General features: G+C 39.9%; 1 long non-coding RNA gene across 1 annotated transcript; it reads left to right on the top strand.

Moving 5' to 3' along the window:
• Positions 1-722: 722 nt before the first annotated feature.
• On the top strand, positions 723-20,875 carry LOC143441629 (uncharacterized). Its single transcript, XR_013109195.1, has 3 exons — positions 723-894; positions 4,443-4,537; positions 18,775-20,875. It is a non-coding gene; the product is annotated as an uncharacterized LOC143441629 (long non-coding RNA).
• Positions 20,876-22,022: the final 1,147 nt, after the last annotated feature.

Genomic DNA, 22,022 nt, shown 5'->3' with positions numbered 1-22,022 from the left:
CACACTGATAACCAAAAGAGAGAAAGCATTAGCATAAAGTTATGGTGCAGCTGCTCGTTCATATTTGCCTGCCAGGAGTGAGCTGAAGTAGTCATCATCTTACTGTTTATTTAGTTGTTCACTAGTTAAGTGTAAAAATCAACAAATAAGTTAGTTAGAATTATATCCCCCCAGGTCACCAAACGCATATCTTGGTTTTGTCTTATTTGTTTTAAATTTTCTGCAAACTGATGCTAAAGGTCAGTCTTCAGCAGATCACCACTGGCATCTGGTCACTTCCAGCTCATTTGCCAGGGTCATATGGAGAGACCCCTTAACTAATACTTGGAATGGTCCCAACCCTGTTTTAATTTGGAGCCGTGGCTCAGTCTGTATTTTTTCAGAAAAGAGAATGGAGCCCGATGGCTACCTGAAAGATTGGTCTGTCAAGTGGACACAGATCTTGAGCCTAATAATTATGATTCTAATGATAAAGATGACTCAAAATCTTTATCAGCCAGCTTATTTAACATGGTATATAGTCTCCACTCTTACTGGAGAATAAGTGTTTTTTATCATTACTTAAAGCCACCCACTATATACCTGGTGGCCAGACTTGTGCCTAATCCCTGTCAACCAGCAGTTGGATTAGGTATTGGAATATTTCTGCTTTCAACCTTATTTTCTACATTGCTTGGATAATCATGTTGCTTTTAATCTTTGAACCTTGTATTTTAAGCAGATTGATTGCCCTCACACAAGATTGATCTCAGCAAGCTCAGCTTTCATCATGGCAGCTACACATCGCTGTGAAGAATTGCATCTAGTACGTGCCCACAAGTCCTTTGGTCTGAATGCGGTTTTGGTCTATAATGGGGAAGAGTGTGCCAATGATGGCCAGTTAGTCAAAGACAGGTAAGAGTGTTCTTGAGCGCCTATAAACCTAAGACAGATGCATACATTAATATGCTATGTATGTTTTCCTCAAAGACGGGTAATATAGGAGTAATATAGACACCGACCTAAGCCAGGCACGGTCGCCCAGCCACTCAAGACCCTAGATGGGATAAAATTTTGTGCCCCGTCCAGATATTAGCACTGCCATCTTAAAAACTTAAGGGGGGGGGGGGACTGTGCCTTTCCCTCCAGCCTTGAGCAGGCCTGAACTAGTTGTTTACCACAATAGACCAAATAATAGGACCCAGGAGACATTACCTGCTTTGGTGGCCTGCAGTCTGCTACAGGAGCTAAAAAAATAGACTGCCTGCTGAGCTTGCTTTGAGATACATCTGGGCTGTGTTCTCTTTACCCACACCCACTGGCTGAAGCAAAAAGGTGTTCTGGTAGTTGGGGTGGGGCTTCCCCTTTATATTTAAAAACAGAATATTAAACTTCGGGCTTTCATCTGAATATGTTGTCTTGGCCCCATGTTTTCTCTCAGTCTCTATTCCCTTTTCATTCCCAGCCTTCCTTTCAGGTGAACCCTGTTATCCATAGTTGCTGCAAGCTACAACTATGTAAATGCAAATTAGGATCTTTCAGAACTTCCAGAGATGAGGCTTAAGTTAGATGGGTCTTGGTTAATTTGTTAGTGCAGTTCACCACTCCCTTGGACAGCAGCTATACTCGGTTGTGACTTCCAGGAGGAGGCTGATGAACCCCAGTTCTGTGGGATTGCATAGTGAGGCTGTGGGGATCTGCATCCTCAGGGCTCCTTGCCTTTTGTTTTGATTCATTGGCTATGGGAAAAGAATGAGATTATGAGGAGCCTTAGCCAGGATGAGTGGTGTCTAAGCTTGGGGAGAGAAGGACATCTACTTCTGTAATTAGTGTGGCCTGTCAATGTCAATGCTTACTGACATTTTACATTCTCCTAAGGGTGTGCTGGTGGCTGATTGTAGTTTGGGTGCTTCATCTGTTGTTAAGTGAAAGCATACTCTGTGAGGAGTTAAACCAGACTCAAAGGACTTCATCTGTCACATCCCTTGCTCCTTTCTCTTATCGTCTCTGTTATCATTACCACTGTTAATTTTCAACTACATTAGGAATACAGAAGAGTCTTGGGATTTTTCCATGTTGACATGTGTAGCTAGCTTACTTCCTTAAAACAACAACAACAAACTATTGCTCTTTTAATTCCTTGGTACATATTGTTATTTTGTAGTATTTATCAATATTTAAGATTGCTGATTATAACAGAAGTCAGAAGAATAGTTAGCCCTGAAGGGGCCACGTGGACTCTTCTGGGATGCTGAGACATTAATCTACATCTTGTTTTAATAAATAGTTTACATTAATCCCTGAGAAGTGATTTTCTGGTAGTATGCACATATTTAAAAGTCTTGTTTGTGGGTCAGAAAGATGGTTCAGTAAGTTAAGGTGCTTGTTGCCCAGCTCAACGATCTGGACCTAGGACCCATATGATAGGAGGAGAGAACAGACTCCTACAAGCTGTCCTCTGATCTCTATACATATGCATTGGCACACGCTTACACATGCATGCGTGCACATATATACATCACAATATTTAATAAAACATAATTAAAAACTCTTATTGTTCTACATACTTTATTAGATGTAAATTATACCTCAATGCAAAACTTTAAGCAAACATCAAAATCTTTATAGTTTAAATACAGCACATTTAATTATGTTTGTAAGAAATAGGGCAAGAAATACAGCAAAAAAGACTAAGAGAAGAAAGTAGGTAACATTATTTTTAAGCACCTTATACCTGATAAGCACATGATATAATTTCTTCATGAAGTGGATATGATCATTTCATTTTTGTTTGTGAGAAGACAGACACCACAGGTAAGTAAGTTCCCTGCTTACAAGTGCATGAATGCATATACACACATGTATATGCACCACACACAGTCATATACACTCACTCTTACATATATCCACACACCTGCATACACACTCATACACACACTCACATGTATAGACACTTATATACATACACTCACACAACATACACATACATATACTCACACATATTCACATACACATACACTACATGCATACACATTTACACATACACACTCATACACACATATACACTCACACACATATACACACATACACACACATACACACTCATACACATGCATACATACACACTCACACACATACATACACACTCACACACATACATACACACTCACACACATACATACATATACACTCACACACATACCCACTCATACACACACATATACACTCACACAATACACATATTCACACACATACACACTCACACACATATACACTCACACACATGTACACATTCACTCACATACACTTATACACTCATACACTTACACACATTTGCTGTAGGATATTTGATCATACTGTGAACCCTGAGATTGTGTTATTTACTGGGAAAACCTGTTTCTAGTTGTGGTGTGGCTCAACCTTAGCATGCACCTTTAATTCCAGAGCTTTCGATTTATTGTAAAAAGTATTAAAGTCAACCATAGGTCAACAGGAAGACCAGTTGAATAGGCAGGGAGTGAACATAGGACAAAAACAGAGAATAAGTCAGGAGGACAGATAAAGAAACGCACAGGAAGAAAAGAGGAGGAACATTCAGTTTGAGGGTTTTGGAGATGGTGTGGAGAAGGAGAGCTGGCTTTTGGGACATCAGCTGAGGATGTAGGTCAGTTGGGTGCTTTCTCTGCTTCTCTGAGGTAGCAGGCTCTCACCCCAGTATCTGGCTCCTGAGTCTTCATTGGTAAAATTGAACGATTTGAGATTTTATTAAAAACACCACACACACACACACACACACACACACACACACACACACACACACACACACACACACCTCTTCTGTAGTTCTGAGTTCAAGTAGAAAAAAGGCCAGTTCAGCAGGAGTAGAGTTCAGAGTCTGCGTGAATTGCCCCAGCTCACATTGTAAGTCCACAGATCTCCTAGCTAGATGCCCTTTTGCCCAACAATCTACTTGCTTTCCACTTGATTATCTAAGTGTTTAACAAGCTTTAAAAATATGCACTAAAAGTGAGATTCTACTGGAGAAACTTGTAGAATTTTCAAACATTTAACATTCACAAAAAGCTGAACTAAACTACTTAAGAGTCCGAGACCTTTTAAAATTTGGTCTGAGAACAACTAGAAAATTCTATGGCTTTGTAGAAAATGATGAGGTTTTTAACACTAGAAGTATGTATGAGGGCTATGGACTATCCTTGTTTTGCAACTCAAATTGACAAAGAGGAGGTTCTGGGAAAATTTAGAAATTATACAAATCTATACATATTCATGTTATTTTGGTTAAAGAGACAGCTTTTCATTTTTTTCTTTTTCTTCTTTTTGATATTTCCCCTCAATTCATTAAAACAAAATTAAGTTTTCTTTTTTATACTTTTTAAAAAAAGATTTATTTTATTGTGTTTTATGTGTATGTGTTTATCTGAGCATAAGCCATGTATGTGCAGGTGTCTGAAGATTCCAGAAGACGATACCAGAGCTCCTACCTGGAGTTACAGCCAGCGTAGGTATTGATGCTAAACTCAGGTCCTCAATAACAGTGGTAAGTACTGTTAACTGCTGGGCTATCTCTCCAGCAACACTTTAAATTAAAACAGCAGGAGCAACAATGAAACCAGTATTTTCTTTCATCTTCCTGCTATTGATAGTTTTTCTACTTCTTTTTACTGAATCATGCATGTTTTCATTGGAACTCTGTGCTTGGTATATGATATCTGTTAGATTAGATTTGATTACTCACATGTTAGAAACTTATCATTGTTTTGTAATGACAGGAATGGAGCAAAAACACATGCTCCCAACATAGTCAGTTCACTTCCATAATGGAATAACTCTACTCTGAAATGTGATTTGTTCAAAACCATATAGCATTTAAACTTTAAAAAGCACAGTTTCCTAGAAATGCCGATAGGTTTAGAATGTTAGCCATGGAAAAGATGGAGTTTTTACAAGGAAACAGAATCCCAGGGCACTTTATTTCTCTGTGTTATTGATTGAGTCTGTACTATCTATTCCTGTAGTTCAAAGTGTTGGAGGTCTGATTATAATTCATGCACAATGGGAAGTCATGTGGGATGCTCTGGTCATTTAGTGTGTTAGTACAACATCACTGGTAATATACAGGAGAAAACTAAAAACACAGCCCACTTCTTCTAGAAACGTGGGTGCCTGATGGACATGAGGCCGGGTTAAAAGTCTGCCCAACCTCCTTTGAAAGGCCTTCAATATTAATATCTTATTGCTTGTTGTTTTTAGAATGGACCTTAATACAAACAATACAAGGCACCTAATGTCCTTATAGGACTCTCTTTTCCTCAGGAGATCATTCATAAAATAGAACAATTGTAGAAATCTGATCCCTGGTTTTCTTTCAGAAAAACGAAACAAAGGGGAAAAAAGATCGTTGGTGACCACTACTGACATCTTAGTGTATAGAAGCAGGTTTTTCAGCAAACTGCTTGAAAGCCTTTATGTAGTCAAAATCAATGTAATGATACCTTAATTTTGGCAAACATAAGTTAGATGTTCTTATGAGCAGAATAAACTAGATGTGATGGTAACAGTAAAGTGGGCAAGGCTGATGGTTTTCAACTGTTTGCCAAGAGGTGGGAATAAACCTTCCTATTTTCTATTTTCCCATTTGTTTTGCTCCTAGTTAGCAGCTACCACCTCCCTCTTTTTCCTTAGCAGTTGAAATATAAGTGTAATATTTGCCCAGGCTAAACAAACTTGGAGTTTGGGAGGAGCACTGTGTAATGGATTTTAAATGATCCTGATTTGACTCTTGGCTTTTCATGACCCAGGACAAATCCTTTAATTCTTCTGAGTCCTAATTCCCTCCAGTACAAGGTAGAGATAATAGATTCTGCTTTAGACAGTGTTCAGAATTCAAGAGCTTGTGTTTTAAGGCCAGTAACAAGATACCCACTGCAATGCTTGAAAAATGGTAGCTACATGCTAATATCTTTTCAAAGGTACAAGATATCCATATTTATATATGTATATGTCAACAACTATTCCTTGCCTTCTGCTCTAGTGAGCATAACTTCTGGATTGAAAGCAACAAGAAACTAAAAGGCAATAGAGATTAAGGGCTAAAACTCTCAATAAAATCAATTTGGAACATAGGTTGATGGATGAAAACTGGGTTTTTATGTTCTCAAACCCGAAAGAGGTGTCTGGAGTATTAAAATGGGGGAAATAGAATTGGATGAGGTAATTGGAATCTTAAGAGCATTTTGTTAGGGTAAAAAATAATACCTTTAGGTGGTCAGTAGCATAAAGGGTCTCTTTATACAACCTCAAGGAATAAAAACAAAAGCTGTAAATGTAAAAGGTGAATGATAGTAACCGCAGCTAACAATCAACCTTTCAGAATGACAGACTGCTTGAGGCTTCCTTGCCAGGCTTCACTTTCTGCGTACCAGCTAATGTGCCTGTGCTTATTTTCCACCCATCAGTCAGTCTTAAAGACACAGGAATGCCTTGTGGTCCTGGTCACTCAGTTTGGATGAAGTTTCTGCGTTAATTTGCTGCTGGGGAATGGCACAAGGAAACAGTGTCACTGTGGAACTTAATACTAATGTTTACTTCCCTCCACCCAAGTTTTTGCAATAGCAAGCCATTTACACACAGGAGTACCCTTCTGAAAGCAGGTAGAACAAAAGACATCTTCACAGAGTAAGCACTTTCAATTTTTAGTCAAAGATAGCTTCCTTTGAAAGGTAGAATTTTTCTAAAAGATGAGAAAATGTATGTTCTGTGGGACCAAGAAAATCTCATCCAAGGAAACAAAATACATCTTCCCTTCCCTGCGTGGAAGCCAGATCCTGATTTATTTTTTATTCACGACTCAACAGAAACACAATAGAGGCTTATTTCATGGAGGCTTATTATGACACAATAACAGCACTATAATTTCTGTCTCGATGAAGGGCTTCCCTTGGCTTTAGGCCGGCTGATCTCACTGTTCGTTAGCAAGCCTGCTGCTTTGGACACAGGGGGATACCTTCATGTGTGTGCATTCTGTGTTCTTTAATGAGTATTTTATAAGTGGTTTAGCAGCTGTTATTTACTGCAGTGTTCGGCGTTTGCATATAGTCAGACTTCTTATGCCTTGTGGGGAGATTTAGATAGTCCATAAGCCACCGTGAGTGAAGGTGCCTCTCCTGTTTACTGCACAGAAGACCTTTGGGCTCCTTTGTCTCAGGAAATCTATAATTGTAAAATTCCTCCTTGATATTATCATTCACACAGACCCAGACCTAAATACCTAAATAATGCTCTCTCTCTCTCTCTCTCTCTCTCTCTCTCTCTCTCTCTCTCTCTCTGGGTATGTAGAAACTTGGCCAGTCTTGATGTTGCTTGGAAGTTAGAGTCAGTTAAGTAAATGTTTTCTGGAGATGCTTCTAAAGCTAGGAGCTTATTTTTTTTTTTTATCTATTTAAATCTTTCTTTCTTTCTTTCTTTCTTTCTTTCTTTCTTTCTTTCTTTCTTTCTTTCTTTCTTTCTTTCTTTCTTTTTTTTTCCCCAGAAGCCTTTGGACTCCATGCCCCATGGCTATCTCTCATCACCAAGGACCTTTGCTCCAGGACAGCATAAATGTTTCGTAATTCTTGCTTCCTGAAGGGCATCAACCTGAACTCTCACACGTAATCCTCCCCTCCCTCGTGGATGGGCTTGGCTGAGGTGTGCTGCTGTTTGCAGTGCCAGCGAGGATGTGTCAGAGAAGGGATGACTCTCAGTGCCCTAACGGGGAGGCAGCCTTCTCACCAACAGCAAAGCCAAGCTTAGCAGTTAGTCAGCTCTTTCTTCCTTCATAGTCTTATCTGACGAGTACATAGCCACTGGTTCCAAACACTTTCCTCTTTTCGCTTAGAAACTGGAAGTGCCAAAGGAAAGACAAGTATTTTCATGCTGGCTTTCAGTACAAACATCCAGTGAGTGCTCACTTTGGACCAGAGACTGTTCAAAACCCCTAAGTATTATCTTTCCTCATTCTTATATTAACTGTCAAGAAGATAAGTTTCTATCTCTATTTGAAATCAAGTCTTTAGGGAGGTTTGGAAACTTGCCTCAGGTTACATATTAGCAGAGGCCAAGCTAGGACATCACCGTGCTGTCATGTCAAACCCACACTTAATGTTTCCCCTTAATTCTTTGAAAATTTATCCAACAGTTTTTGGTCACAGTCACATGCCTCTCCCATTGCCTCCCAGGTCCACTCCTAACTTACTTTTTACTTTGAACCTAACTTTGTGATTCATTCATTCTCTCTCTCTCTCTCTCTCTCTCTCTCTCTCTCTCTCTCTCTCTCTCTCTCTCAAATACATCAGTATTTGTATTGTTCAAAAATTCTTGGGAGTGGGGCCTGCCTTGGATCTGGTTGATCAATCAGTGGTCACAAGCTTGAAGAATCCATCCACCTCTAATCCCCAGCAGCCATTAAAGGCTATATAGTTCCACGAGACTCTAAACCTTCACTTCTAACCACTGTGCTATACTGCCTCCCCGTGTTAATGCGACTTTTATCTTTATCCCCAGCACTTTGAAAGATAGAAGAAACCACAGATGCCTGCAAATAACATGTTTTATAATAGTTCCTATGCTTGTCATTTTCCTTATATTGTATTTTTATATTAATTACTATGTTACAAATGAAACAACCAGGAAACTGAACTAGGTTCAAGCAAATTCAAGGGTTTTGATTTCTTAAATACCATTGTAACTACCCCTTTCTGTGGCTTTGTGTGTCTGCTCCTGGTTTTCTAAAGCAGTCTTTTGTTTTGCACGAACACTTGTTATGAAGAAATATCAGCTGCAGGGAACAATTTACAACAGTACCTTCTACCCACTCTCCTTCCTTCCCCACGACCTCCGGTCCTGGCAAGTGCTGTTATTTTGAATGAATTTGATTGAAAGAGACAGGAAACCCACAATTTATTTATTTTTTTTTCTAAAATTTATGAAACAAAACATCTTTAAGGAACCCGGAGTTATTCTTTGTTTCCGACATCAACCTTCAGAGGAAAGAAAACAGGGCTGCCATAACTGAGAAAGAGGTAGAGGGCTCAGGGAAATTAGAAATTTCAAGCATCACTGCTATTGTCTTTGGCATGGGGCGCTCTAAGGCATTCAAAACACCAGCTAAGGGAATTTCCAAGATTGTCTAATTCTCTAATGGAGCTGCTTTAAGTTTGACTACTCACCTTTGAACATTGCCTCTGGGATGCAGGACCCATCCATAGGCTAAGCTTTCTCTTTACCCCATTCTCTGCATGATGACTCCTCTGTATCCTAAGATAACAATTTCTATCTATTTGCTAGGTCTTCCATTACAGAACATAGCTTCCTGTTAGAGGTTGTCAATATTCTGAGTTCACAGCACTCTTTTCAGTTCTGTAATTATTGGTGACACAAATAAAAAGCCTAAAGACATCAAAATGACACCACCATCTCTGCTGTAATGAAACATCTAATGGTGTTTGTAGAAGTAATTCCAGTGAGGGCATAGCATATGCCTGTCTTTCAGAGCCAAGTCTAGTTTTGAGGACAAGGTAAAGACATGTATTCCCTTTGCCTTGTCTAATAGATTCATGGAATGAAGTGTTCACATGTTTCAGAAAATATACAGTAGTTCTTTGTTGTCTGCCTGCTGTTTTTATTCATTGCAAAGTGAATCAATGTTCCTTGTAACAGTACATAGATTCATTTTATTTTGTTAACAAGTGAGGATGCCATGCCATACTGTTTAGGGTTTATTAATTTACTGTTATTCATATGTGAATATAAATCACAGTAAACAGAAGGGCAGAACGAAAAAACACAGAAATACATCTGAAGTTGCTTGCCCAACCAATGGCCCTATGGTAGCATTTGAAAGATGGCTTTGCCATCCTCTTTGTGGAGGTTGCTCTTCTAGTGAGTGGTACCCAGACTTGGCCAAGAATTTCAGGCAATCTTCATAGTTTGATGATTTAAAAGATGTGCAGAAAACAGTGTTCAATATGTATACTTAAGAGCCGGCACCTGTTTGGTACTAAGAGATCAGGGTTCTTCCTTACAGTTAGAGAGGTATGTCATATTACCCATAAATACTCAGACATGTGCAGTGGCTCCAGTGAGAAAAGGCACCTTTATCTGTTTCTTAGACATAGTAATTCAGGAACTAGGCTGGAAATTTTTTTGTTTTTCTCCATCACAGCAAATAACTAAAATGGATCTCTTTAAAATACTACAGAATCCGTGCTCTTCAACATTCCTCATAGGCAGATGTAAATCCCGAGTAGCTTTGAGGCATGGACTAGAAAGAAAAGGAATGAACAAAACCTACATGTTCCATCCAGGGAGCCCATGCTAAGGCTTTCATGCAAGAAAGATGAGGGCACAGCTACCTGATTCAAGTGTTTTTTAAGCTTATATTGTGTACCGAGTCTATTCTAGTTTCTGAGAATAAAATTATAAGACAGATACATTTCTGTTGTCATTCACTTAAAGCTTAGTAGGAGGCACAAGTGATATGAACACAAATTAGTGTATAAGATGTCAAAGAGGACGAGAGCAGAATGGTGAGGGGGAGGGAAATGGTATTAGTTTATAGTGAGTAGTTAGAGAAGGACTTCTGATACGGCATTTGAACAGGAAACTGGTGAGTTTTGTGTGTGTATCTATGTGTGCATGTATGAGACTGTGCCTGCATGTGTGCATATGTGTGTGAGAGAGTGTGTATGTTCATGTGTGTGTGTGTGTCTCTGTGTGTGAGTGCCTCGGTGCACATGCCTGCATGTGTGCATGTGTGCATGTGTGTGTGAGAGAGTATGTGTACGTGTGTGTGTGTGTGTGTGTGTGTGTGTGTGTATGTGTGTGTGAGTGTGAGTGTGAGTGCCTCGGTGCGCATGCCTGCATGTGTGCATGTGTGTGTGTGAGAGAGTGTGTGAGTGTGCATGTGTGTGTCTGTGTGTGTGAGAGCTTCGGTGCACGTGCCTGCATGTGTGCATGTGTGTGCGAAGTATATTTTAGTCAGAATGGCATCAAAAGTAAGGAACCAAGGGGCAGCATATTGTTCAAAAGCAACAAGAGTACCATTGTGGTCTGCATCAAAGGGAACCAAGAAGGTATAATAGGTGATGGTACAGGGGTGGGGAGCATCATGGTAGTCCTTATAGATTACTACAAGAACTTGGCTTTTAATCTGAATAAATGGAATCCATTGAGGAATCTGAGCAGGTTTTTAAAAATTTATTTATTCACATTACAATCCAATATCAGCCCTTCCTCTCCTCCCAGGACCTTCTCATGAAAGTCCTCCCCCTATTCCACCTTCCCCTTCTCTCTTGAGAAGGGGAAGCCCCCTCTAGGTGTCACCCCCATTAGTCCCCACTACCTATGATGGTGGACCCATATGAAGACCAAGCTGCTCATCTGCTACATATGTGGAGGGGTCTAGGTCCAGCCCATGCTCACTCTTTGTTGATTCAGTCTATGAGATTCCCCCAAGGTTCCAGGTTAGTTGACTCTGTTGGTCTTTCTGTGGAGTCCCTGTTCTCTTCAGGTCCCTCAATCCTTCTCCTAACTCTTCTGTAAGACTCTCTGAGCTCCATCTAATGTTTGACTGTGAGTCTCTGCATCTCTTTCCATTGGCTGCTGGGTGGAACCTCTCTGAGGACAGTTATGGTAGGTTTCTGTCTGCAGGCATAACAGTGTATCATTCCCCACAGCTAGGAGTCTCAGTTAGAGTAGCCCCCATGGACCCTCTGGGGCCTTCCTACATCTCAGGTCTCTGAGATGTCCTAGAGATTGCCCACTTCCCACTAATCTCCATTTTCTTTCCCTACTTATAACTTACCCCCACTCCCTTCCCCATTCCCTCTTCCACCCAGTTCCCTCCTTCCATTGACCTCCAATATCTATTTTGTTTTCCTTTCTGAGAGAGATTCAACCATCTTCCTTTGGGTCTGCCTTGTTATTTGGTTTCTTTGGGTCTGTTGATTATAGAGCAGTTATTCTGTACTTTATTACCAATATCTACTTTTAAGTGAGTACATACCATGCATGTCCTTTTGGGTCTGGGTTATCATCCTCACTCAGGATGATATTTTCTAGTTCCATCCATTTGCCTACATAATTCATGATGTCTTTGTTCTTACTGACTGAGTGGTACTCCATTATGTAAATATCCTTTGAATTTTTGATCTTAGCCATTCTGATGGGTGTAAGCTGGAATCTCAGAGTTGTTTTGATTTGCATTTCTCTAATAACTGACATTGAACACTTCTTGAGGTGCTTCTAGGCCATTCAAGACCCCTCTGTTGAGAATTCTTCATTTAGTTCTGTACCCCATTTTATAGTTGGGTTATTTGGATTGTCGGTGTCTAACTTCTTGAGTTCTTTATATATTTTGGACATTAGCCCTCTGTCTGATGTAGGATTAGTGAAGAATTTTTCCCAATCATTTTGTCATTTTGTCCTAATGATGGTGTCCTTTGACTTTTTAGTTGTATGAGGTCTCATTTATTAATTCTTGACCTCAGTGACTGAGCCATTGATGTTCTGCTTAGGAAGTTGTGTCCTGTACTGACAAGTTTAAGGCTATTCCCAACTTTCTGTTCTATTAGATTTAGCAAATCTGATTGAGATCTTCGATCTATTTGGACTTGAGTTTTGTGCAGGGTGATAAATATGGATCCACTTGCATTCATCTGCATGTAGACATTCAGTTAGACCAGCACCATTTGTTGAAGATGCTCTCCTTTTTCCATTGTATGGTTTTGGCTTCTTTATCAAAAGTCAAGTGTCCATAGGCGTGTAGGTTTATTTCTGAGTCTTTGATACTATCCCATTGATCCATATGATTTCATTGGTCTGTTTTTATACCAACACCATGCATTTTTATCACTATTGCTCAGTAGTTCAGCTTGAAGTCAGGGATGGTGATTCCTCCAGAAGTTCTTTTATTGTTCAGGATTGTTTTAGTTATCCTGTTTTTTGTTGTTGTTGTTGTTGTTGGTTTTTTTTTTTTTTTTTTTTTGACTTTCCATATGAAGCTGAGAATTGTTCTTTCAAGATCTATAAAGAATTGTGTTGGAATTTTGATGGGAATTGCATTGAATCTGTAGATTGCTTTTGGTAAAATGGTCATTTTCATTATGTTAATCCTATGGATCCATGAGCATGGGAGATCTTTCCATCTTCTGAGATCTTCCTCAGTTTCTTTCTTTAGAGACTTGAAGTTCTTGTCATACAGGGCTTTCACTTGGTTAGTTAGAGTTACACCATGGTATTTTATATTATTTGTGGCTATTGTGAAGGGAACTGTCTCCCCAACTTCTTTCTCAGCCTGTTTATCGTTTGTGTAGAGAAGGGCTATTGATTTCGTTGAGTTAATTTTGTGTCCAGCCACTTTGCTGAAGATGTTTATGAGCTGTAGGTATTCTCTGGTAGAAATTTTGGGGTCATTTATGTATACTACCATATCATCTTCAAACAGCGATACTTTGACTTCTTCATTTCTAATTTGTGTCCCCTTGATCTTCTTTAGTAACTTCAAGTACTGTATTGAACAGATAGGGGAAAAACTGTCAGCCTTGTCTTGTCTCTGATTTTAGTAGAATTGCATTCAATTTCTCTCCATGTAATTTGATGTTGTCTATTGGCTTGCTGTATATTTCCTTTATTGTGTTTAGGTATGCACCTTGTATCCCTGCTCTTTCCAAGTCTTTTATCATGAAGGAGTGTTGGAGTTTTTCAAATGCTTTTTTGGCATCTAGTGAGATGATTGTGGTTTTTTTTCTTTTAGTTTGTTTATATGGTAGATTATGTTGATGGATTTTTATATATTGAATCACCCTGCATCCTTAGGATGAAGCCTAGTTGATCATGGTGGATGATTTCTTTGATGTGCTCTTGGATTTGGTTTGCCAGTATTTTATTGAGTATTTTTTCATCAGTGTTAATAAGGGAAATTGGTCTAAAAATTGTCTTTCTTTGTTGAGTCTTTGGTTTAGTTATCAGGGTGACTGTGGCCTCATAGAATGAGTTTTGTAATATTCTTTCTGTTTCTATTTTGTGGGATAGTTTGAGGAGTATTGGCATTAGCTCTTCTTTGAAAGTCTGATAGAATTTTGCATTAAAAGTATCTGGCCCAGGGCTCTTTTTAGTTGGGAGACTTTTAAAGATTGCTTCTATTTCTATTTTAGGGGTTATTGGACTATTCAGATAGTTTATCTGATCTTGATTTTGCTTTGGTAATTGGTATCTGCCTAGAAAATCCACCAAGAGAACATCACAATTCTGAACATCTATGCCCCAAATTCAAGGGCACCCACATTTGTAAAAGGAACATTACTAAGGCTTAAATCACACATCGAACAGATTAATAGTGGAAGACCTAAGCCCTCCCTGATCATTGGACATGTCATCAAGACAGAAACTAAACAGAGAAATAACAACACTAACAGAGGTTATGATTCAAATGGACCTAACACTACATCTATAGAACATTTCACCCAAACACAAATGAATATACCTTCTTCTCAGCACCTCTTGGAACCTTCTCCAAAACTGACCATATAATCAGTCACAAAGCAAGCCTCAAGAGATATAAGAAGATTGAAATAACCCCATGGATCTTATCAGATCACCATGGATTAAAGTTGGACTTCAAGAACAAGAGAAACAACAGAAAGCCTACATATTCAAGGAAACTGAGCAACTCTCTACTCAATAATCAGTGGGCCAGGGAAAAAATAAAGAAAGAAATTTAAGACTTTCTAAAATTCAGTGAAAATGAGAGCACAACAGACCCAAACTTATAAGAAACTATGAAAGCAGTGCTAAGAGAAAAGTTCATAGCACTAAGTGCCTTCACCAAGAAATTGGAGAGTTTTCATACTAATGAATTAAAAGTTCATTACATCAGAAAGTTCTAGGGGAAAAAAAGAAGCAAATATTAATCTGTTCAATGTGTGATTTAAGCCTTAGTAATGTTCCTTTTACAAATGTGGGTGTTCTTGAATTTGGGGCATAGATGTTCAGAATTGTGATGTTCTCTTGGTGGATTTTTCCTTTGATGAGTATGAAGTGGCCTTCCCTGTCTCTTTTGATTGCTTTCAGTTGGAAGTCTATTTTATTAGATATTAGAATGACTAATCCAACTTGTTTCTTGGGTCTATTTGTTTGGAAAACCCTTTTCCAGCCTTTATATTGAGACAGTGACTATTTTTGTTATTGAGATGTGTTTCTTGTATAGAGTAGAATGATGGATTCTGTTTATGTATCAGTTCTGTTAGCCTTTGTCTTTTTACTTGGTAATTGAGTTCATTGATGATGAGAGATGTTAATGACCAATGACTGTTATTTCCTGTTATTTTGATGTTGATGGCAGCTGTGTGTATGTATGTGTGTGTGGTGAGTGTGTGTTTCTTTTCTATTGGCTTTAATGGCATGAATTATTTATTTATTGTATTTTCTTGAATGTAGCTAGCCTCATTGGGTCGGAGTTTTCATTTTAGTATCCTTTGTAGGGCTGGGTTAGTGAAAAGGTATGGTTTAAATTTGGTTTTGTCATAGAATATCTTGGTTTCTCCATCTATGGTGATTGAAAGTTTTGCTGGTTATGGTAGTCTCAGCTGACATCTGTGGTCTCTTAGGGTTTGCAAGACCCCTGCCCAGGCCCATCTTGCTTTTAGAGTCTCCGGTGATAAATTGGGTGTAAATCTGATAGGTCTGCCTTTATATGTTACTTGGACTTTTTCCCTTGCTGCTTTTAAAATTCTTTGTTCTGTATATTTAGTGTTTTGATTATTATGTGGTAGGAGAATTTTCTTTTCTGATCCAATCTGTTTGATGTTCTGTATACTTCTTGTACATTTATAGGTATCTCTTTCTTTAGGTTAGGGAAATTTTCTTCTATGCTTTGGTTGAAGATGTTTTCTAGGCCTTTGAGCTGCAAATCTTCTCCTATTCTTGTTATTCTTAGGTTTGGTCTTTTCATAGTGTCCCAAATTTCCTGGATGTTTTGTGTCATGTTTTCAGATTTTGCATGTTCTTTGACTGATATATTGATTTCTTCTAATGTATCTTGTACACTTGAGATCCTCTATCTCCTGTATTTTGTTGGTGATACTTATGTCTTTAGCTCCTGCTCTCTTTCCTAGGTTTTCTATCTCCAGGATTGCCTCAGATTGTGTTTTCTTTATTGCTTCCATTTCCCTTTTCAGGTGGTGGAGAGTTTTATTCATATCCTTGACTGGTTTGATTGTATTTTCCTGTATCTTTATATTTAGTTGCTTCCTTTTTAATGTCACTACCTGTTTGAATGTATTTTCCTGTATTTCCTTAAGGGATTTATTCATGTCCTCTGTCATCTTTATAAGATTGGATTTAAGATCCACTTTTTGTACTTCAGTTTCATTAGGATATCCAGGCTTTATTGTAGAAAGATAGCTGGACTCTGGTGGTGCCATATTCCCCTGGGTCTTATTGATCATGTTCTGATGCTGTCCTTTAGGAATCTGTTTTTTCCTGATGTTGGCTGGATGATCCCAATGAAAGCAGGATTTCTTGGGAAGGTGGGGGGAACTGTGGGCCAGAAAATGGAGGTCATAGTACCTGATTCCGATAGCTGTGCCTCAGGCAGACCTCTGCTCTGCAGGCTGTGTTGTGGGTGGACCCAAGTGGGATAGTGGGCAGATCTAACTGAGATGGGATTGGTGGAACAGAATTCCAAGCTGGTTAGTTTTCAGGCCCCTGTAGGTTTCCACATGGAACCAGGACACTCCTGGGGTCTCTCAAGTCTCCTTGGGTTGAAAGAGCAAGTCCAGAGCTAGACAATGGGGCCCACTTCTGTAGGCTGTTCCAGGCAGACCATCTGAACAGGTTTTTAATAGTTGGGTTTGTATTTGGGCTCCAGTGCAGAAGACAAGATGGGAGGAGAATGTGTAGGAAGCTATTCTCATAGTCCAAGTGCAAAATAATGGTGGTCTGGACCAAGATAGGAACAGTGGCAATGAAGAGAAGTGGTTAGAGAATTGACATGGATTGACACTGGACCAAATGTAGAGTGCCAAAGACAGAGCCAAAGGGAACTAACTGCTCCAGTGCTCCTAGACAGGCATCTCCTTGGGTGGGGTTTTTAGATGATATGCCTGGGAGGCATGAGAGCACAGGAAGAAAGGATACACACAGACAGAGATGTAGGAGGCTTGGTTTTCAGTGTGTGGTGACAAGTTGTCTCAGTTTGACTTACTCACTTGATGTCTGGAACTATAATGATGTTTAGGGAGCTTTAACCCAGACCATGGTGTTTTCCCCTGAGAGACGAAGGGCACTTCTGACGGCTGCTTCTTAAGTGAGGCATGCAGCCTGACTTTTGGCTACTTTATGGGTTTTTCTTACCAGCCTCTTCCACCCCAATCCCTTCCAACTCCCCAACCCTAGGTAGAAGAAAACAAAAGCTATGGAGGGGGGAAGGGGGTTTCAATCTTGTTAGACCACTTCCTGCTGATTAGGGGCATCAAGTTCCTTGGGGGCAGTTTTGATCTTCTTTGCCAGGATATCTCCAACCAGCACCCAGAAACAGCAGGAGCAGGCAGAGCAGCACCCACCACAGCCCCTCTCAAGGCTCCAACATTTTTATACCCTCAAGAGTTCCCAGAATTACAAATGCCATACACTTGCAGAAACATCTGCAGCTAGCAAAACCATGGTCCTGCCAGAGTGTGAGGCAATCATAGTCAGCTGCTGTGGACAGCCTAAAGCAGCCTCCTAGCCCACACCTGGGATTAAGACAGAAACATATTCCCATAACATTTCTGTGTTTCAAAAGAAACAGTCTCACTACAAAGGAAGATATGGAGGAGAGGACAGAGAAGAAAATCAGACAAAGTTGAGATCTCCTTTCAGGCAGAACAAGGCCAGTTTGAAATGTCCGAAATTTTGTGGCAGGAAATTATTTTTTTACTATCCTTTTGAACATGAGAACTACTTGACTGAGTCTAAAGAAGGGGTGTTTAGGCAGTGAGTAAGAAATATTATTTTGCACAGCAGATACTAAGCATATATAAAAACATGCTTAGTATATAAGTATACTTGAACAGAATTTAGAAAAGGCAGAGCTGCTGTATATATAATGAAGTATTATATATAATATACATAACATATATAATAATCTATAAATGTGGGGTTTAGAGATATGCTATAAATTTTGTTGGTGTCTACTTTGTGTATATTATTTGGCTAATGTCTGTAGGATACACAATAAGAATAAAATACAGTTCCTATACTCTAGAGCTTGTAATCAGTAAGATTGACAGCATATGGGCAGGCATGATGGTTGGTGCATGCTTATAGTTCCAGAACTTGGGAGTTGACACGAGAGGATCAGGAATTCAAGACCAGTCTCAAGTACAAGGCTTTGAGGCCACAAGTTTGAGGACAGCCTGTGTTACACCAGACCTGTTTTTTTTTTTAAAGCCAACAACGACACTAATAAAAAGAACGATGATGTGTATAAGTACAAAATTTAAACAGCTTTAGGACATTATGCAGAACTACTGTTTTAGTGACCTTTCTTTGTTACTCCAGCCTCTGTGCTGAACCTGCAGTGTCTTCCTATTCAGACTCTGGGCTCACTTCTCCTTGCTTTGGCTCACAGAACATTACCAAGTGTGATGCAGGCAGGGGCTTGAAAACCACATGAATTTCCTTAGCCTACTGGCATGACTGAATTGTGTTCTTTTTTTTTTTTTTTTTTTTTAATTTCTTGCCATGAAACATATTTAGGCTAACTTTCTGCAGATGTGTGGCAGGCATATGGAGAAGAACCAAAGCCACCCTAATCCCTGACAGCCAGCCGACCCCCAAACATGTGAGACGCACACACACAAACTCAAGATCAGCAGGAGTGACACCACAAAGAACAGTGCTTTCAAGGTTACTTTGGAAGTATCGCACGTGGTTTATTGGAGGTCAAGAAGGGAAGAGACTAAGAAGCACGTGGCGTTTTTTGGAACAACAGAACAACGGTGATGCCAGGAACGTGTAAGAACACGGTACAAATTGCACAAGCTGGGAAAGGGCAGATAGCTGCAGATGACCTCTAGATTTTTCTCCTGTACCAGGAGAGAGGATCAGCTTGATATGAAGCTTGAGTTTGTGATGTATATAATTAGAGATAGGTAGAAATACAGACCCAGAGCTAGCATGTTTAGGGACCTTTTGCTTCCAAAAGCTCTTCTAAGGAACAAGACCCAGAATGAAAAGCTCACTGGTAGATCAAGGTACAGCGTCTTAGGTACTAGACAAGACAGGAAAGAGGAACCTTTAAGAGGGTCGGTGAGATAAGGGGACGCCAGAGTAGATAGAAGTCGGGAAATCTGCTGTGTGTCCAAATTCCAGAAATCTCACCCGGAGATTGGCAACAGTGGGATTACTCAGGAAGATCCTGAGAATAAGGTGAGGGTCGTTTGTGATAGAAAGACAGGCTGACAGGATTGAGTAGTAGAAGAGGACTTGGGTCTCACTTCCGCTTCCTCTCCCTCCCCCTGGCGAACACCCCCCCGGCCCCCAGGCCTGTTGTGCACCAGGCTGGACTGGAGGGAGAGATGTTTAGCTGGGAGGATGCTGAGCACACAGGTAAAGAAACCACATACCTGCAAATAGAGGCTATTGGTGTGTGTTGTACATCACTGGCTGGGGACAGGGTGCTGGGGATATCTCATTTACGTGAAGAGGAATTCCAGGAGCTGCTGTACACGACCTTAAAAGGAGGAAGGAAGTTTAACCTGGCTACAGGCTATGTGACCTCCTCCGGTGTAGCAAGGGTGAGAGGCGCAGGGCTATGCGCCCCAGGACATGCAGGCCCAGGGCAGGGCGAGAGCTATCTTACTTCTTCCAATCTCAAAATGAGATTTCCTGGGTTTGGACGTGCCTTAGGCCCGGTCTTGCTCCAGGCCTGCTCTTCTGGAGAGTTGGCTCCTTGGCTCCACAGAGGACAGTGGATCTGATTACTAAAATGACTTTGAGAAAAGAATGTTTTAGTCTATATACAGTTAGAGTTTGAAGCCAAAGCTCAAGGACTAAATTAGGATTAATCAGGTAGAGGAAGGGAAAGAGATTTTGAAGCAAAGGAAGAGATGAATAGCTGAAGGCTAAGAGAAAACGATGATATGGATGATATGATTTAAGAATCTATGTAGAGATATGTGGGCGGGGCGAGGATAGAGTAAGAAATGCTGACAGGAGAGGTGGGGAAAGTGAATCACAGCATGTAACAGGTCTCCACTGTGCCCAGAGGGACAATTCTATGTCCTTTGGGTTTTCTGTGGGAACATGTTTTTCGGCGTGTATTTCTCAGGCTTTTTCTCTGTTTTGTTTTCTTTTTCTCTGTTTGTTTATTTGCCTGTTTGCTTGAGAGAGAGAGAGAGAGAGAGAGAGAGAGAGAGAGAGAGAGAGAGAGAGAAAGAGAGAAATAGAAGAGAGAGAGAAAGCATGGAGTTGGTGAGTAGGGAGGTGGAAGGATCTGGGAGGAGATGAGGGAGGGGAAACCATAATTAAAATATGTTGTATAAAAAAATCAATTTTTGTTTTTATATAATTTATTTTTATTTTATGTGCAATGGTGTTTTGCTCACATGTAAATCTGTGTGAGGGTATCAGAAGCTCTGGAACTGGAGTTACAGACAAGTGAGCTGCCATCTGGATGTTGGGAATTGAACCCAATTTCTTTGAATGAACAGCCAGTGCTCTTAACCACTGAACCATCAGCTGTGCAGCCCCTCCCCTCTCCTGTGGCCTTTCCCCGATCAATTTTAAATAAAAATAATTTTAAAACATCTTAACTAAAAATTATTTCCAATTGGTTTAATAAAGGATTTAAAATTTCTGTTGTTTTTGTTTTGTTTTAATTAGGTTTCTAATTGTTCTATTGGTTTTAAGGTAGTTCCAACACTCTAGAGTTTGCTTTTGAAAATGCTTTAAGAAACATCTGAGCAATATATCATTAATTTTTGACTGGAGACGCTAAGTGTGGATAAAAAGTCTAAGGACAAACAAGATGTGACAAACATTCTTGAGTTGCTTTCATGTCCTCTTGGCAGGAAGAGTGTCCACCCCCAACCCTGCCCACTCCTGGCCTCTTTTCCCTCTGTCCTGGCATAGAAAGCTACTGTTTAAAAGGACAGGCTGAGGAACTGAGGGCTGTAAAGGAGGACTGCTTTGATCTCTGTTGGCCTGACCAGTTATCTGGCCATTTGGGTCATGTCCTGTGGAGGGAGGGTCCTGAGTTCAAGATGGCATCCGGACAGCAGGGGGTGGAGGACGACACCACTGTCTCTATACTTCCAACCAAGGAGTGCAGGATGTATTCCACCAGAGGTTCTAGAACATCCTATTAATAAAGAAGCCTTCCAAGTCTGACCTGGGGTTCAGATTGAAGTCAGTTTTCTTTACAACTGTTTGATGTTTTCAAAAATACTTCAAGGAAAACACCTTTAATACAGGAGCTCTGATGAGGAACTTAAAAGGCTCGGGGAGATGGTTGAGATGGTCCACTTGACAAGCAACCAAGAGTACCTGCGTTTGAGCCCAGAACTCAAATAAAAAAGAAAAGGCATAAATCTGAACGCGGTATCTTGTAATCCCAGTGCAGGGGAGGAAGAGACCAGTGGTTCACTGGGACTACCAGAGAACTTCTCCAGCTGATAAACAACTTCAGCAAAATGACTGAATATAAAATTAACTCAAACAAAAAGTAGCCTTCCTTTATACAAATGATAAATAGGCTGAGAAAGGAAACAGGGAAACAACACTCTTCACAATAGTCACAGATAATATAAGTATCTTGGTGTAACTCTAACCAGACAAATGAAAGATCTGTATGACAAAAATTTCCAGTCTCTGAAGAAAGAAATTAAAGAAGACCTCAGAAGATGGAGAGATCTCTCATGCTCAAGATTTGGTAGGATTAACAGTGAAAATGGCCATCTTACCAAAAGCAATCTACAGATTCAAAGTAATCTCCATCAAAATTC

This window comes from Arvicanthis niloticus, chromosome 3 (assembly GCF_011762505.2).
Source record: "Arvicanthis niloticus isolate mArvNil1 chromosome 3, mArvNil1.pat.X, whole genome shotgun sequence".
Classification (NCBI taxonomy): Eukaryota; Metazoa; Chordata; class Mammalia; order Rodentia; family Muridae; genus Arvicanthis; species Arvicanthis niloticus.
Note: the sequence above shows the minus strand (reverse complement) of the source record. Positions and strands in the feature narration are given on the sequence as shown.